An 18,746-nucleotide genomic window follows, 5' to 3' on the forward strand; every position below is an offset into this window, starting at 1 on the left:
AATCAGCAGATGGTAAAGCTCACCAGTCCTGTGTCCTTCCCTTCAGGGCAGCAAGATGCCCCATTTCCCAGGTGAGTCCAGAGATGACAGCCAGGATTCACAGACAAGAGTAAAAAAACCTTAAATATCTACCTTCTGATCTCTTGTACTGAAGCTGAGCTGGCACTCAAACCACAAGGTGCAGTCCTTCTCATTCTTCCTTCCTCTTTGCAAAGGCAGAGGAACCTCACCCTCTGACCAGTACTATATGTCCATGTGGAGTACTGCCAGACTACTAGTGATGTTTCATAAGACTTAATGGCTTGTAAGTCAGTTTGTGGTGAATGCTGCATGGCCTAGGACTCACCCTTCAGGGTAGTGGGCTCCCCTCTGGCCCAGGGCAGGTCCAGAAATGCCATCCCAGAGTCAAGTCAAATCAAAACTACAATGTTATATCATTTTACCCTAGTTAAAATGGCTTACATCTAAACGACAGGCAATAAAAAATGCTGGTGAGGATGTGGAAAAAAGGGAACCCTTGTATGTTCTGGGTGGGAATGTAAATTAGTACAACCACTATGGAGAACAGTATGGAGGTTCCTCAAAATCTAAAAATAGAGCTACCATATGATCCTACAGTCCTACTGCTAGTTATATACCCAAAAGAATGTAAATCAGTATATTGCAGAGATATCTGCACTTCCATGTTTCTTGCGGTACTCTTCACAATAGCCAAAATCTGGAGGCAACCTAAGTCTTCATCAACAGATGACTGGATACAAAAAATTTTGTAGTTATACACACTGGAGTACTTTTCATCCATAAAAAATTAGATCCAAGTATTTGCAACAAAATGGCTGGAACTGGATGGAGATTATTATGTTAAGTGAAATAAGCCAGACACAGAAACACAAACATTGCATATTGTCACTTATTTGTGGGATCTGAAAATTAAAACAACTGAACTCATGGAGATGCAGATAAAAGGATGGTTATCAGAAGCTTGGAAAAATAGTGGAAGGGTAGGGGGCAGTTGGGGATGGTTAATGTGTACAAAAGTAATAGAATATTTTAATAAGACCTAGTATTTGAGAGCAAAAAGGGTAACTATAGCCAGTAATAAGTTAGTTCTACATTAAAAAATAAAAGAGTATAATAGGATTCTTTGTAACACAAAAGATAAATGCTTGAGATGATAAATACCCCATTTTCAAGGATGTGATTATTTCACATTACCTGCCTGTATCAATGCATCTGATGTACCCCATAAATATATACACATAGCATGCACCCACAAAAGTTAAAAACAAAAAGATCTAAAAAAATTTCTATCTGCCCTTCAAAAATTTTAACTTCATAAGGGCAGGAACTTTGCATGTTCTTGTGACCTGCCAAATCCACATCACTTGGAAAAGTGCCTGGCAATATTAAAGGCTCAAACATGTTTTAGAGTGAATGAATGAATCACAGACAGATGAACAATTGGAAATCTAAATTGTTAATATTTATTCATTTATGGATTATCTAATACTCATTTGGATATCTTGTATATATATTAATACAATGTTCTGAGGTAGTATACTTTAGTTTCCATTCCGGTTAACTTTAAGAAAGAGTCTGTTTTTTGTATTTTAAATTGTGTATAAGAAAGTACAATTAAAAGTGTTTGTATTTTAAATACATTTTAATATCATTAGACTGTTTGCCTTAGCTTGTGTCCTTCATGAAGTAGAGCCTGGAGCAAAAGCACATGTGCAGTACTTCCAGAGAATGGAATGTTATTCAGCATTAAAAAGAAATGAACTAGCAAGGAAATTTAAATACATGTTAACCAGTGGAAAGAAGATAATATCAAAAGTCTACATACTGTATTATTTCAACTGTATGACATTTTAGAAGAGGCAAAACTATAGAGATGGCAAAAAGATCAGTGGTTTCCAAGGGTTGAGGGAGGGAGGAATGAACAGGCAGAGCACAGAGGAATTTTAAGGCAGTAAAACTACTCTATGTGGTACCATAGTATTGGATATATGCCCTTATACATTTGTCTAAACCCATGGAGTGGGAGATGTTAATACTAGGGAGATTATGCATGTGTAGAGACAGGGAGTATATGGGAAGTCTCTGCACTTTCTACTAATTTTTTTTTTTTTTTTTTTTTTTTTTTTTTTTTTTTTTTTTTTTTTTTTGGTGATGGAGTCTCACTCTGTTGCCAGGCTGGAGTGCAGCGGAGCGATCTGGCGCCATGGGTCCAGATTTCTTTCATAGTGATAGTCATTAAAAAACAAACTTTAAAAGGGGAAATAATTTGTCTTATAATTTATATTAAAACTGCAGTAAGAGTTTTGATTATTTGGATAATTTCCTTAGGTGTTTCTTAGCGATAATAAAGTCTCTCACCAACCCCCACCCTCATTCTCTATGATGTTTCCATCATTGGTGGATGTTAAATAGGAGAAGAACAATCATTTTGTCATCATTAGACTGCTTATTGCATATTAGTGGTTTGAGAGATGATGATTTGCAAATAAATAATAATAGAAAATTGTGGCAAATGAATATCATTAAAATATGACATGTAAATAGAGCAATGTAAAATGAATTGATAAATGCCAAAACATGTTTACTATATTTGAAAAGTATTTCTATAGAGTCCTAGTTATTACATAGCATTATGATGCATTTATACTTACAGCATATACATTCATAAAACTTTAATTTGCTTTTCACTTTCAGCATTCATTTTTCAAAAAACAATGAAAAAGATATTCCTTCAAAACCATAAAGAATCAATAAATATACCCCAAAAGTATGTTTCACTGGACACATTCTTCTTATTCCATTTTAGGGTAAAGTACATTTTCCTTCTATTTCTGAATTTTTTCAATTATCCTTCCTGTTTTAGGTGGGAGAGAGGAAAACAAAAAGGTCAGGAATGGAGAGTAAGAGAGGGTTTAATCTAGTTAAGATTGTTAGCACAGGCTGCATATTGGTCACTGACAGAGTCTCCATTACATAGTAAAAAAAATAAAAAAGAGGGAGAAAACTTTCGATGAATAGACAACATCTAATTTCTGTGCAAGAAAATCTTAAATTACTTTCAATTATTATTCCAAAAGGCAAAATTAATTGTAAATAACTAGATGTCATTAAAGCCAGATTCTGCTGGGTAATGCAAATCTTTTACAGTTTTGTTTCAGTTAACTGCCTCATTAATGATTTATAGATGTGTATACAGCTGTGGGAACCATAGCATTATCTAATGCACTCAGAGCATAATTACATATGAAAAGAACTATGCAGCTCATGGGAAAATCTCTGAAATTACTTACTGCTTTAACTTCAACTATATTAAGATGTAAAGCATTTTGAAATAGACTTTGATGTTTTGTCATGTTTTTGACTCAAAATGTTGCCAACTTTTAAAGAAAAATTGGGATTTGCCATCAAATAAAAATGTTTGCATACTTCCTCAGTGCACACAGCATGCAGAAACATTAAGGCTTGTTTAACAAAGAAATTAAGCAATTTATTTATTATTTAGGAAGCCAGTTCAGAAAACATTTCTCTTTGTGCATCTGTTATGTATGAAGAATAAAAATTTACTCAACAAAACAAAAGCATAGTCTTTTTTATCATTATACTAGAACACAGATCATTTCAAGATAAAAGTCTTAGAATACCAATTTTCTACCAGATTTTATCTAGTTCTATAGGGAAATACTTTTTATTTTAACCACTATTTCTTTACCTCTAGGAGAGCCCAGCTCTTTTTTTAACAACATTTGTTCTAGTTCTCCATTCATTTCTTCTTTGGTGAGTATTTTTTTCCTGAATTTTAACTGTTTAGATGATATTATACATCATCGACTATTTCTGGACTCTTTTTCCTTTTACATTTAATATACACACATATAACTTTGAACATCTAAGTTCCTAATTCTGACATATATATGTAAATGTAATGTAAATATATATATATATATATGTATGTATGTATATTCATAGTTTTAGGACTTTCTATTTACCCAAGTGAAACTTCAATGTTAACTCACTCTTGGTTTTCTGGGTATGTGCAAATAAAATAGTAGTTGATAAAAAATGTGGGAGAGAAATTTAAAAATGATACATTTTTAATTGTTAACACACTGCCTAGGAATAGGTACTCTATAGATAAAGACACAAACATTCAATTTGTTATTAGGTAAAAGAGTCGTGCCAAATGCAATTAAGTTTCTCTTTCTTCCTATCAGAGTTTTACTGAGCTCCTTTCTGGCTGGAAACATGGAGGTTGTCCGAGAGAAGAAGAAGATTCCTGCTGTGTCAGAAATGCTTAAGAACAAGTGAAGGATTTAGCAGAGCTGAAAATCAAGTGCCGGAGAAAGAAGTTTTTGCCCAAAAGAGGCTTCGAAAGGTAAGCAGGAAGCTTATCTATGAAAAAGCGAAGTACTATCACAAGGAATATAGGCAGATGTACAGATCTGAAATTCGAATGGCTAGGATGCTAAGAAAAACTAGCAACTTCTATGTATTACACCTGCAGAACCCAAATTGACATTTGTCATCAGGAACAGAGGTATCAATGGTGTGAGCCCAAAAGTCTGAAGGGTGTTGCAGTTTCTTTGCCTTTGTCAGATCTTCAATGGAACCTTCATTAAGCTCAACAACACTTCACTTAACATGTTTGGATTCTAGAACCATATATTGCATGGAGATACCCAAACCTGAACTTGGTAACTGAACTAGTCTACAAGCATGATTATGGCAAAATCAACAAGAAGCACATTGCCTTGACAGAAAACACGTTGATTGCTCCATCGCTTGGTAAATATGGCATCATCTGCATGGAGGGTCTGATTCATGAGATCTCTACTGATGGAAAAATGCTTCAAAGGAGCAAACAATTTCCTGTCGCCCTTCAAATTATCCTCTCCATGAGCTGGAAAAAAAAAAAAAAAAGACCACCCCTTTTGCAGAAGGTGAAGATGCTGGCGAGAGGGAAGACCAGAACAACAGGCTTACTAGAAGGATGAACTAATGTGTCTATCATAATTATTTTTCTAATCTGTTCAGTTTATTAACAGTGCCTGTTTTCAAATTGGAAAAAAAAAGTTACTGACTTAGGCTTTAGATGATATTGAAATAACTAGTAACTCATACACAGCACTTTCCCACTGAAGAAAGTGATCAAATGTACACATGACTGTTAAGAAACAAAAATAATGGTTCTTAAATAATGCATGAAATCAGCTGAAGATCATAAACTTAAAATAGGACTTTGTACTCTTCCATTAGGGATGGAATTTTAATTAAACCTGCACCATAAAATCAAATCAATGTGTATTCTGTTTTTACAGTGAAACCATGACTCTTAATAAAATAAAATGTATATTTAGAAAAAACGGAGGCTGAATAACATGACCAATATGTCCTTTAAATTTCTAACTTATAGAATTAGGTGGTCCATATGTAGAAAGCTTAAACTAGATCCCTTCCTTATACCTTATACAAAAATTAATTCAAGATGGATTAAAGACTTAAATGTTAGACCTAAAACCATAAAAACCCTAGAAGAAAACATAGGCATTACCATTCAGGACATAGGCATGGGCAAGGACTTCATGTCTAAAACACCAAAAGCAATGGCAACAAAAGCCAAAATTGACAAATGGGATCTAATTAAACTCAAGAGCTTCTGCACAGCAAAAGAAACTACCATCAGAGTGAACAGGCAACTTACAAAATGGGAGAAAATTTTTGCAACCTACTCATCTGACAAAGGGCTAATATCCAGAATCTACAATGAACTCAAACAAATTTACAAGAAAAACACAAACAACCCCATCAAAAAGTGGGCAAAGGATATGAACAGACACTTCTCAAAAGAAGACATTTATGCAGCCAACAGACACATGAAAAAATGCTCATCATCACTGGCCATCAGAGAAATGCAAATCAAAACCACAATGAGATACCATCTCACACCAGTTAGAATGGCAATCATTAAAAAGTCAGGAAACAACAGGTGCTGGAGAGGATGTGGAGAAATAGGAACATTTTTACACTGTTGGTGGGACTGTAAACTAGTTCAACCATTGTGGAAGTCAGTGTGGTGATTCCTCAGGGATCTAGAACTAGAATTAGGTGGTAGATCTTTTCCACTTGTTCACACTAATTGTATAATAGGCTATGTCAAAAGATCAAAAATATTATCACATGAATAAATTTTAATACTTTCATATTGGTAATCTAGTGGATGAGACCAAAATATAATAACAATGAAAAATAAATAGAAATGATTCCCACGGAAGGCATTTTAGTTCTTTTTGTGTGTGCCTTTAAATAAGACTTCTATCATTATTTGCATGTGTAAAACATGTTCACTGGGAACACTTTATCATTTTTATATAATTTTGTTTGATCAAGATTTCTACTATTTCTTTGGGAGTCAAATTTTCATGCTTTCCTAGCTTATGCACCTTTGTAATTTAAAAAGAGTTTGTAAGGTATTATTTACATTGAAACTATCTTAAAATTACTCAGATACAGGAACATAAAGTTGTTTTCTCATGTTCTAATAATTCTAGACTTGGGACACATGAAAGCATATCTTCAGATTTTCAGTTTTAAATGGAAGAGAAAAATGGTACCTGACAATATATTTCTCCTTCAATTCTCCTATAGTTCCCAATGAAAAAATGATTTTAACAAAGCAAAAATTAATAAGATACAATAGCAAAATGATTTAGAAAACAGCAAAAATTTTTAAAAAAATCAAAAACAGGTAGCAATGACTAAATAAGGCAAGAGGTGGAGCCCAAAATAATTAACTTCAAAAATGACAACCAAGAATAGAAACAGTTAATACTGTGACAGACCAGATATTAAAAAGGAACACGACAAGCTATCCTTTAGATACCATAATAGTGATTCCACAAAAGCCTGAGAATTTTAACTAATATTACCAAATGTAAAAAAGCAAGCTAATTGTATATCTTTGTGTTGACTCTCTTCTGAAGAGGTAATAGGGGAAATAGATGCTGTAAAACTGAAGAAATTAACAATGAGATTGAATTTATCAGAGAAAAGAAAAGGTTCTAAGTATAAAGAATAATTAGTAGAGTAAATTTTATCTTAAATGATACCCCAAATGAATTTAATACACTTAACAGTGAGGTGCAGTACATCTGATACAGCAGATATAACGAAATCTGGGAAAGGAAAGGTGAGCTCAGTATTGTTCTTTCTTCTTTCCATGACTGCAGGCTACAGAAAAGCTGACTAGAACATTTTAAAGGCAGCTGAAAATAACTGCTTTTTGGGAAAAGTAAGTCTCAAAAGAATTGGAAAGGAATTAAATTCACCTACACTATAGAGATTTAAAATATAGTCTGGACAGAGCTGAGGAGATTCCAAAGTGCGAACAAGCTGAAAGAGTCTGGCATGGAAATTAAGCCTATGCATAATACCAGAAAAAAAAAATAAGTGAGATACTTTCAATAAAAAGGACAGAGAAAGAAACTATAATGGAAGAAAACATAACCGAAGGAACCAAAGGAAAATTGCCAATGATGCTTTGTACTCCACAAGGACTCAGATTAAATAAAATAAAGAGCAAAAAGATGAGAAAAACTGAGATGATTAACTTACAATACAAAATAAAGGGTCAAAATATATTAGTGTAATTAATAAACTGAAAGGTGCAATGAACAGAACATATATGGAAAAATGCAAATTAATTACATGCTAACATGGAGGAAAGGCTTGGAATAATTACAGTGAACACAGCTGTGAAAGATCAAGTAATCAGAAAAAAACAGATATGCAAGACAAAGACAATCTCCTATATGAATTAATGGTTTCCCTGAAGAACTCAACATATGGATTAGGAGAATTATTAAATATTTAATAAAATAAGTTTCCATGAAATGAAGAAAGAGCCAAAAAAGATTCCAGGAAACATTTACACTGAAGCGTTAAGATATATCACATGTGTAAGTAATTGAATTTAAAAACAAAGTTTTTTTTCCTAAAAGAAATAAAATGTGATGCAAGGATTATTTATCAAAAAGAAAATGTTGAAACCTGAAAGCCTTAGGAATCCTAAACCCAGAAAAATTGTAAAAGAAACATTTTGGAAATTTGGTTGGAAATAAAAACCTCTTAATGATGAAACTAAATAAATTAAGAAATAAGTAAAAATAATGAATATGTGAAAACATAAAGTAATGAACAAGTTTATACATACAAATATACACTTATAAAAACTAGTAACAGAACAGAATGTAAATGCTATAAATTTTGGTGAAATAAAATTAACATAAATCACAAATCAGAAAGAGGAAGGAAGGGAGGTAGGACAACATGGAAGAGTGCTAATGTCTTTATCTTTTATAGCAGAGAGCCAATTGATGTGTATAGAGTTTAAAAGAGGAGTTAAAGGTGCATAATCTAAAAATCTATATTTAAAAAATTTTTTATATTTAGAAATAAATTGCAGGAAACAATTTATTATAGTGAGACAATATTTCATTCAGTTTCATTACAGTTTCCTGTTAATTCACATAAACTTACATTGAACACATATTTTTTAAAATAAGGCATGTGTTAGGACCCAATATTTATAAAACATTTTTTATTGTCAATTTGTCTATCTATATGTCATATCTATTATATCTATCTATCCATCCATCTATTCATCCATCTATCCATCGATCCATCTATCTTCCTACGTTTATAATTAGTTGATTGAAAAGATATTCAGCTGGTGTAAGCATTTTGTGGTGTTACAATATAGAATGTAGTTTTTGCATTTTACTATGCATTTTCTCAATTGCCTAAATTATACATAATATGTAGTATTTTATTGCAAAAAGAATAAATTCATTATTTTTATCATAAAATTAACCCAATTTGATAAAGTATGATGCAGCAGTTCCATTATTTAAATAAATCATAATCTTCCATGCCTTAATATCTGGTACCTTTATTTTTGGCAGCAATATTGGGTAATAGATACTTACCTAATACTTTGAGAGGAGTCATAACTGATGCATGAATGTTTTAAACAACCTGCAGATTGTCATCCAGTATCTGTGTTAAAATCCTTAATGACCAGTAACTCAATTTGTCACAAGGCTTCCTTTTCCATTTCAGGATATCTTTCATTTTTTGAAACACTTTTTTTTCCTTTTTGGCTTAAACAACAGAAACTTTTTTTTTCATAAATCTGAAGGCTGTAAGCTCAAGATCAGGATGTAAATAGGACTCTTTTTTTCTGAGGCCTCTTTCCTTGGCTTTTATATGGCCATCTTCTCCTTATGGTGGACACAGGTTGATTCTGTATCTTTTCTGTTGTGAATAGTTCTATGGTAAATATATGAGTGCAGATGTCTCTTCCACATACTGTTATCATTTCCTTTGGATATACACCAAAATGAATATATATACCATATAAGATATGGTATATATATTCATATAAGATATGGTATATATATTCATATAAGATATGGTATATATATTCATATAAGATATGGTATATATATTCATATAAGATATGGTGTGTATATATATCTTATTTGAGTTTATGTATACTTAATGTTTAGCATGTCAATTTGTCATGTATACTTAATGTTTACAAATGTCATGTATACTTAATGTTTAGATACCACTTATAAATGAGAACATGCAGTATTTGGTTTTCTCTTTCTGTGTTTCCTTTTATCCTAAGTTTCCTTAGGATAATGAACTTATCCTAAAAGTTTCCTTAGGATAATGAACTTATCCTAAAAGTTTCCTTAGGATAATGAACTTATCCTAAAAGTTTCCTTAGGATAATGAACTTATCCTAAAAGTTTCCTTAGGATAATGAACTTATCCTAAAAGTTTCCTTAGGATAATGAACTTATCCTAAAAGTTTCCTTAGGATAATGAACTTATCCTAAAAGTTTCCTTAGGATAATGAACTTATCCTAAAAGTTTCCTTAGGATAATGAACTTATCCTAAAAGTTTCCTTAGGATAATGAACTTATCCTAAAAGTTTCCTTAGGATAATGAACTTATCCTAAAAGTTTCCTTAGGATAATGAACTTATCCTAAAAGTTTCCTTAGGATAATGAACTTATCCTAAAAGTTTCCTTAGGATAATGAACTTATCCTAAAAGTTTCCTTAGGATAATGAACTTATCCTAAAAGTTTCCTTAGGATAATGAACTTATCCTAAAAGTTTCCTTAGGATAATGAACTTATCCTAAAAGTTTCCTTAGGATAATGAACTTATCCTAAAAGTTTCCTTAGGATAATGAACTTATCCTAAGTTTCCTTAGGATAATGAACACCAGCTCCATTCATGTTGCAGCAAAGGAGATGATCTCATTCTTTTGGGGGGCTGTGTAGTAATCCATGGTGTATATGTACCACATTTTCTTTATCCATTGTAATGTTGATGGGTATTAAGGTTGGTTGCAAGGATTCATTATTGTGAACATCAGCAAGCATGCATGTGTCTTAACGGTAGAACAATTTATATTCCTTGAATCCAATAATGGATTGCTGGGTCAAATAGCAGTTCTAAGTTACTTGAGAAATCCCCAAATGGCTTTCTACAATGGATGAATTAATTAAAGTTTCCACCAGCAGTGTATGTGTTCCTTTTTCTTCACAACCTCCCCAGCATCTGCTATTTTTGACGGTTTGATAATAATCATTATGACTAGTGTGAAGTGGTATCTCACTGTTGTTTTTTAATTTGCATTTATCTAATAGTGATGTTGACCTTTTTTTTTTCATGTGTTTCTTGGACACATGTATGTCTTCTTTTGAAAAATATCTGTTCATGATTTTTGCCCACTTTTTAATGGGGTTGTTTGTGTTTTGTTTGTAAAGTTGTATAAGTTCCTTATAGATTCTGGATATTAGACTTCTGTTAGATGCATAGTTTGAAAATGTTTTCTCCCATTCTCTAGGTTGTCTGTTTAATCTGTTGATAGTTTATTTTGCTGTGCAGATGTTCTTTAATTTAATTAGGTACCATTTGTCAATTTTTGTTTTTGTTGCAATTATTTTTGGCCTCTTAGTCATGAAATCTTTGCCTGGGATCTCAGGTTATGTTCCAAGGTTTATATAGTTTTAGGTTTCATATTTAAGTTTTTAATCCATCTTTAGTTGATTTTTGTATGTGGTGTAAGGAAAGGGTCCAGTTTCTATCTTCTGCATATTTCTAGCCAGTTATCCCAGCATTATTTATTGAACAGGACATCATTTCCCCATGGCCTGTTTTTTTTTTATTATTATTATACTGTAAGTTCTGGGATACATGTGTAGAACATGAAGGGTTTTTACATATGTATACATGTGCCATGGTGGTTTGCTGCACCCATCAACCCGTCATCTACATTATGTATTTCTTCTAATGCTATCCCTCCCCTACTCCCCAACCCCTAACAGGCCCCAGTGTGTGATGTTCCCCTCCCTGTGTTCATGTGTTCTCATTGTTCAACTCCCACTTATGAGTGAGAATATGCGGTGTTTGGTTTTCTGTTCCTGTGTTAGTTTGCTGAGAAGGATAGTTTCCAGCTTCAAACATGTCCCTGCAAAGGATATGAACTTATCCTTTTTTAAGGCTGCATAGTATTGGTATGGTGTATATGTGCCACATTTTCTTTATCCAGTCTATCATTGATGGGCATTTGGGTTGGTTCCAAGTCTCTACTATTGTGAATAGTGCTGCAATAAACATACGTGTGCATGTGTCTTTATAGTAGAATGATTTATAATCTTTTGGGTATATACCCAGTAATGGGATTGCTGGGTAAAACGGTATTTCTGGTTCTAGATCTTTGAGGAATCGCCACACTGTCTTCCACAATGGTTGAACTAATTTACACTTCCACCAACAGTGTAAAGCGTTCCTATTTCTCCACATCCTCCCCAGCATCTGTTGTTTCCTGACTTTTTAATGATCACCATTCTAACTGGCATGAGATGGTATCTCATTGTGGTTTTGATTTACATTTCTCTGATGACCAGTGATGATGAACATTTTTTCATGTGTCTGTTGGCTGCATAAATGTCTTCTTTTGAGAAATGTCTGTTCATATCCTTTGCCCATTTTTTGATGGGGTTGTTTGATTTTTTCTTGTAAATTTGTTTAAGTTCTTTGTAGATTCTGGATATTAGCCTAATGACCAGTGATGGTGAGAATTTTTTCATATGTTTGTTGGCTGCATAAATGTCTTCTTTTGAAAAGTGTCTGTTTATATCCTTCACTCAGTTTTTGATGGGGTTGTTTGATTTTTTCTTGTAAATTTGTTTAAGTTCCTTGTAGATTCTGGATATTAGCCCTTTGTCAGATGGATAGATTGCGAAAATTTTCTCTCATTCTGTAGGTTGCCTGTTCACTCTGATGATAGTTTCTTTTGCTGTGCAGAAGCTCTTTAGTTTAATTAGATTCCATTTGTCAATTTGGGCTTTCGTTGCAATTGCTTTTGGTGTTTTAGTCATGAAATATTTGCCCATGCCTATGTCCTGAATGGTATTGCCTAGGTTTTCTCCTAGGGTTTTTATGGTTTTAGGTCTTATGTTTAAGTTTATAATTCATCTTGAGTTAATTTTTGTATAAGGTGTAAGGAAGGGTTCCAGTTTCAGTTTTCTGCATATGGTTAGCCAGTTTTCCCAACACCATTTATTAAATAAATGGTGTTTTCCATTTATTTGAGAATCATTTTCCCATTGCTTGTTTTTGTCAGGTTTGTTAAAGATCAGATGGTTGTAGATGTGTGGTGTTATTTCTGAGGCCTCTCTTCTGTTCCATTAGTCTATATATCTGTTTTGGTACCAGTACCATGCTGTTTTGGTTACTGTAGTCTTGTAGTACAGTTTGAAGTCAGGTAGCATGATGCCTCCAGCTTTGTTCTTTTTGCTTAGGATTGTCTTGGCTATACGAGCTCTTTTTTGGTTCCATAGGAAATTTAAAGTGTGTTGGTTGGCAAGATGGCCGAATAGGAACAGCTCCTGTCTGCAGATCCCAGTAAGATCAATGCAGATGGTAATTTCTGCATTTCCAACTGAGGTACCTGGCTCATCTCATTGGGACTGTTTAGACAGTGGGTGCAGCCCATGGAGAGTGAGCTGAAACAGGGTGGGACATTGCCTCACCTGGGAAATGTAAGTGGTCAGGGAATACCCTCCCCTAGCCAAGGGAAGCTGTGAGGGACTGTGCCTTGAGGAACAATGCACTCCCGCCCAGACACTACACTTTTCCCATGGTCTTCACAACCTCCAGACCAGGAGATTCCCACATGTGCCAACACCACCAGGGCCCTGGGTTTCAAGCACAAAAATGGGTGGCCATTTGAGCAGACATCAAGCTAGCTGCAGGAGTTTTTTTCATACCCCATTGGTGCCTGGAATGCCAGCAAGACAGAAATGTTCACTTCCCTGGAAAGGGGGCTGAAGCCAGAGAGCCAAGTGGTCTATCTCAGTGGATCCCACCTCCACGGAGCCCAGCAAGTTAAGATCCACTGGCTTGAAGTTCTCACTTCCAGTACAACAGTCTGAAGTCAACCTGGGATGCTTGAGATTTGTGAGTGGAGGGGCGTCCGCCATTACTGAGGCTTGAGTAGGCCGTCTTCCCCTCACAGTTTAAACAAAGCCACCAGGAAGTTTGAACTGGGCAGAGGCCACCACAGCTCTGCAAAGCCACTGTAGCCAGACTGCCTCTCTAGATTCCTCCTCTCTGGGCAGGGCATCTCTGAAAGAAAGGCATCAGCCCCAGTCAGGGGCTTATAGATAAAACTCCCATCTTCCTGGGACAGAGGACCTGGGAAAAGGAGTGGCTATGGGTGCTCCTTCAGCAGACTTAAACATTCCTGCCTGGTGGCTCTGAAGAGAGCAGTGGATCTCCCAGCACAGTGCTTGAGCTCTGCTAAGGGACAGACTGCCTCCTCAAGTGGGTCCCTGACCCACATGCCTCCTGACTGGGAGACACAACCCAGCAGGGGTCAACAGACACCTCATAAAGGAGAGTTCCAGCTTGCATCTGGTGGGTACCCCACTGAGACAAAGATTCCAGGGAAGAAAGAGGCAACAATCTTTGTTGTTATGCAGCCTCTGCTGGTGATACCCAGGCAAACAGGGTCTGGAGTGGATCTCCAGCAAACTCCAGCAGAACTGCAGCAGAGGGGCCTGACTGTTAGTAGGAAAACTAACAAACAGAAAATAATAGCATCAACATCAACAAGAAGGATATTGTCACAGAAACCCCATCTGAAGGTCACCAACATCAAAGACCAAAGGTAGATAAATCCACAAAGATGAGGAAAAATCAGCACAAAAAGGCTGAAAATTCCAAAAACCAGAATGCCTCTTCTCCTCTAAAGGATCACAACTCCTCACTAGCAAGGGAACAAAACTGGATGGAGAATGAGTTTGATGAATTGACAGAAGCAGGCTTCAGAAGGTGGGTAATAACACACTCCTCCAAGCTAAAGGAGCATGTTATAACCCAATGCAAGGAAGCTAAGAACCTTGAGAAAAGGTTAGAGAAATTTCTAACTAGAATAACAAGTTTAGAGAAGAACATAAATGACCTGATGGAGCTGAAAAACACAGCATGAGAACTTCGTGAATCATATACAAGTATCAATAGCCGAATCAATCATGCGGAAAAAAGGATATCAGAGATTGAATATCAACTTAATGAAATAAAGTGTGAAAATAAGATTAGAGAAAAAAGAATGAAAAGGAACAAGCAAAGCCTCCAAGAAATATGGGACTATGTGAAAAGACCAAACCTGCATTTGACTGGTGTACCTGAAAGTGATGGGGGAGAATGGAACCAAGTTGGAAAACACTCTTCAGGATATTATCCAGGAGAACTGCCCTGGTAGTTTTTTCTAATTCTGTGAAGAAAGTCATTGGTAGCTTCATGGGGATGGCACTGAATCTATAAATTACCTTGGGTAGTATGGCCATTTTCATGATATTGATTCTTCCTATCCATGAGCATGGAATGCTTTTCCATTTGTTTGTGTCCTCTCTTATTTCCTTGAGCAGTGGTTTGTAGTTCTCCTTGAAGAGATCCTTCACATCTCTTGTAAGTTGTATTCATAGGCATTTTATTCTCTTTGTAGCAATTGTGAATGGGAGTTCACTAATGATTTGGCTCTCTGTTTATTATTGGTGTATAGGAATGCTTATGATTTTTGCACATTGATTTGGTATCCTGAGACTTTGCTGAAGTTTCTTATCAGCTTAAGAAGATTTTGAGTTGAGAGCCTGGGGTTTCCTAAATATACAATCATGTCATCTGCAAACAGAGACAATTTGACATTTTGCTTAGGATTGTCTTGGCTATGCCGGCTCTTTTTTGGGTCCATATGAACTTTAAAGTAGTTTTTTCCAATTCTGTGAAGAAAGTCAGTGGTAGCTTGATGGAGATAGCATTGAATTCGTAAATTACTTGGGGCAGTCTGGCCATTTTCGCAATATTGATTCTTCATATTCATGAGCATGGAATCTTTTTCCATTTGTTTGTGTCCTCTCTTATTTCCTTGTGCAGTGGTTTGTAGCTGTCCTTTAAGAGGTCCTTCCCTTGTAAGTTGTATTCCTAGGTATTTTATTCTCTTTGAAGCAATTATGAATGGGAGTTCACGCATGATTTGGCTCTCTGTCTGTTATTGGTGTATAGGAATGCTTGTGATTTTTGCACATTGATTTTGTATCCTGAGACTTTGCTGAATTTGCTTATTAGCTTAAACAGATTTTGGGCTGAGACGATGGGGTTTTCTAAATATACAATCATGTCATCTGCAAACAGAGACGATTTGACTTCCTCTCTTCCTATTTGAATACACTTTATTTCTCTCTCTTGCCTGATTGCCCTGGCCAGAACTTCCAATACTATGTTGAATAGGAGTGGTGAGAGAGGGCATCCTTGTCTTGTGCCAGTTATCAAAGGGATCTGCTTCCAGTTTTTGCCCTTTCAGTATGATATTGGCTGTGGGTTTGTCATAAATAGCTCTTATTATTTTGAGATACTTTCCATTGATACCTAGTTTATTGAGAGTTTTTAGCATGAAGGGGTGTTGAATTTTGTTGAAGGCCTTTTCTGTATCTATTGAGATAATCTTGTGGTTTTTGTTATTGGTTCTGTTTCTGTGATGGATTACATTTATTAATTTACATTTGTTGAACCAGGTTTGCATCCCAGGGATGAAGCCAACTTGATCGTGATGTATAAGCTTTTTGATGTGCTGCAGGATTTGGTTTGCCAGTATTTTACTGAGGATTTTTGCATCGATGTTCATCAGGGATATTGGCCCGAAATTTTCTTTTTTTGTTGTGTCTCTGCCAGGTTTGGGTATCAGGATGATGCTGGCCTCATAAAACGAGTTAGGGAGGATTCCCTCTTTTTCTATTGTTTGGAATCGTTTCAGAAGGAATGGTACCAGCTCCTCTTTGTACCTCTGGTAGAAAATGGCTGTGAATCCATCTGGTCCTGGACTTTTTTTGGTTGGTAAGCTGTTAATTACGGCCTCAATTTCAGAACTTGTTATTGGTCTATTCAGGGATTTGACTTCTTCCTGGTTTTGTCTTGGGAGGGTATATGTGTCCAGGAATTTATCCATTTCTTCTAGGTTTTCTACTTTATTTGTGTTGGGGTGTTTATAGTACTCTTTGATGGTAATTTGTATTTCTATGGGATCAGTGGTGATATCCCCTATATCATCTTTTATTGGGTCTATTTGATTCTTCTTTTTTTTCTCTTTTATTAGTCTGGCTAATGGCCTATTTTGTTAATCTTTCCAAAAACCACCTCCTGGATTCATGGATCTTTGAAGGGTTTTTCGTGTCTCTATCTTCTTCAATTCTGCTCTGATCTTAGTTATTTCTTGTCTTCTGCTAGCTTTTGAATTTGTTTCCTGTTGCTTCTCTAGTTCTTTTAATTTTGATGTTAGGGTGTCAATTTTAGGTCTTTCCTGCTTTCTCTTGTGGGCATTTAGTGCTATAAATTTCCCTCTAAACACTGCTTTAAATGTGTCTCAGAGATTCTGGTACATTGTGTCTTCGTTCTCATTGATTTCAAAGAACATCTTTATTTCTGCCTTCATTTTGTTATTTACCCAGTAGTCATTCAGGAGCAGGTTGTTCAGTTTCCATGTAGTTGTGCAGTTTTGAGAGAGTTTCTTAATCCTGAGTTCTAATTTGATTGCACTGTGGTCTGAGAGGCTTTTTGTTATGATTTTCGTTCTTTTGCATTTGCTTAGGAGTGTTTTACTTTCAATTATGTGGTCAATTTTAGAATAAGTGTGATGAGGTTCTGAGAAGAATGTATATTCTGTTGATTTGGGGTGCAGAGTTCTGTAGATGTCTATTAGGTCCACTTGATCCAGAGCTGAGTTCAAATCCTGAATATCCTTGTTAATTTTCTGTCTCGTTGATCTGTCTAATATTGACAGTGGGGTGTTAAAGACTCCCTCTATTATTGTGTGGGAGTCTTAGTCTCTTTGTAGGTCTCTAAAAACTTGCTTTATGAATCATGGGTCACACTCTCAATCTCACATCTAGGGGCTCGCTGGGACTTTTGTCCAGTTATAGGTCTAGAAGCAACAGGGGTGTTGGGGGTGGCTGCTGAGGAGAATCAACCTTATCTTGCCTGGCAACTGCCTAAGAGGAGGCCATCACTGTTGCCTCAGGCAGCGCAAGGTTTATCTCCTCAGACAAAGGTGGAAAGGCTGATTGTGGCATGGGTTGGGGAAAGGATGTTGCCACTACTGAGGATGGGAAAGCTGTTTTTTCTGGCAACAAAGTTTCAGCAGAGTTTACAAATTCAGTGTCCCTAGCTTCATCAGGGTCCTCCCACATGTCCCCGTTCCAAGTTGCAGGGTCCCATTCTTTTCCAATCAATGCCTTCACTTTAACAGTAGACACCTGGTGATTCTGTGCATGCACGTTTCATTGCAGGTCAGCCACTTGCATGATAATAGCTTGTGTCTGTTTTACCACAATTTCAGCTCTTTCTCTATTCTCACTCAGGGCAATCTTAGCAGATTTGAGGCTCAGTATCTGCTTCTGAAGTCGGGAGATAGCATCCCTGAGTTCATCATTTTCTTTTATCACTTTGTCTATTGAACTTAGGAGCAACCAACCAGCTTCATTATATTCCTTGGTTCTCCATATATGGTCAAAGTTATTATGTTTAGAGTCACTAAACTCCTTGCCTCTCCGGAGTAGTGCATTAGAAGTGTCAAATGTGTCTATTTTTCATAACACTCTAAATAGTTCATGCCAAGGATTATCTGTGTTCTCCATACTATTAGAAGTAGAGTCCTTAGCATTTTGGGGTCTACATATTAAGTAGCCAACTACAGAAATCCCAAAACCAATGAAAGAAGTCAATCCTTAATATTCTGTTCCTCTAAAACCCCTCTTGGTACCAAAATCAGTATTAGTCAGAGTTCTCTAGAGGCACAGAACTAATAGGATATATATATTCATATATATATATATGTATACACACACACACACTCATATATATATATATGAGTTTTTTAAATACTAACACACAATTCCAAGGTCCCAAGCTGAGGAGCAAGGAAAGCCAGTCCGAGTCCCAAAACTGAAGAACTTGGAGTCCAATGTTTGAGGGCAGGAAGCATCTAGCATTGGAGAAAGATGTAGGCTGGCAGGCCTGGACAGTCTCCTCTTTTCACATTTTTATGCTTGCTTTATATTCTAGCTGTGCTGGCAGCTGATTAGTTTGTGC

This window comes from Pongo abelii, chromosome X (assembly GCF_028885655.2).
Source record: "Pongo abelii isolate AG06213 chromosome X, NHGRI_mPonAbe1-v2.0_pri, whole genome shotgun sequence".
Taxonomy (NCBI): Eukaryota; Metazoa; Chordata; class Mammalia; order Primates; family Hominidae; genus Pongo; species Pongo abelii.